The sequence below is a fragment of the Olea europaea genome, unplaced genomic scaffold (assembly GCF_002742605.1).
Source record: "Olea europaea var. sylvestris unplaced genomic scaffold, O_europaea_v1 scaffold3337, whole genome shotgun sequence".
Classification (NCBI taxonomy): domain Eukaryota; kingdom Viridiplantae; phylum Streptophyta; class Magnoliopsida; order Lamiales; family Oleaceae; genus Olea; species Olea europaea.
Genome location: NW_019252335.1, coordinates 52,845 through 54,210, shown reverse-complemented (window position 1 = coordinate 54,210; position 1,366 = coordinate 52,845).

Genomic DNA, 1,366 nt, shown 5'->3' with positions numbered 1-1,366 from the left:
ACGCATGATGGATAAAGCTCAGGTGAGTGTGTTTCAATACACTTCTTAAGATGGTAACTTTCGAGAATAATTAACTTTATGCTCTATTTTCATGTTGCATTGTTTAAGTCAAATAAGCAAGCTTCCAAAAGTTCTAAAAGACGAAGCGCTGCGATTGCTGTTGCAATTCGGGAGACAAATAAAAGACTACGACCTTCTAGTGAACCTAGAGATACCATGTCTACTCCAATTATTGGTGATCAAAACATGACTTCGACAAGTGTAGATGCTACAAAAAAGAAAAGAGGTCCAACTCAGTTGAAAATGGTTGCTAAAAATAACTATCAGAAAATGGAGCTTGAATTCAATGAATTCGGGCAAGCAGTTGGCCATAACTCTGATAAATTTGTCAGCATAGCCGGAGCCATAGTGCGGGAGTACGTGCCAGTTGTTATTAAAAATTGGCCTTCGGTGGATGACTGTAAAAAAATTGAACTTTGGAATTTTATACAGGTACACTTATTTAATATGATACTTTTTTATTATTGGTTCTACATTTTTCCTTCAAAGCTTGATTGCCATTTTCGATCATATATTGACCATTTATATTTGTGATAATTGTAGCAAAGATTCAATGTCAATGACTGCCATAAAAAAAATGGCATTTCAATGTATGGGAACATATTGGAGGACATTCAAATCGAGATTGAGAAGAGATATCAAACGTCAAGTACCATCTGCCATGAATAGAAAACGCGCTATTGCCCTTCTTAGACCTAAGAATATAACCTAAGAAGAAGCATGGGAGAAGTTTGTAGAAGATACTCTTTCCACTGATTTTCAAGTAAGTTATATTTTCGTATGAACTTTAAACTTTGTAGTCAATTATTGTTGGTTTATATTGTTTTCCTTGACAAGAAAAAAGTTCTAAGTTCAGCAAAATGAGAAGTAGTTAGAAGCTTCTCCAGACTATAAGTCGGAAGGGTTATTCACGTATGGCTCACGATTTGGTACAAGAACTATCTTTCTTTATTTTTGATATGTGTCTTTATTGATTTCATATACGTGTCTGTGATTGAGTTCAATATTGTTATTGTAGAAAAGAAAGAATCCAAATATAACAGGATTGAGAACGACAGTATGGACTCATGGACATCTTCGAAAGGATGGAAATCCAATAAATGAGGTGGTTGCTGAAACTTTGGTACGTGTATTGTGTGTGTGTGTGTGTATATATATATATATATACACACACCAGAGAGTGTGTGTGTGTGTAGATCTAGTGTAATATTTAAGTTTCATAAGTGCAGATGAAGATAAAAGATTGTGCCGAGTCAATTTCTGATACACTAGCCGAAAATTCTATTCGAGATGATGCTGTTGCTCA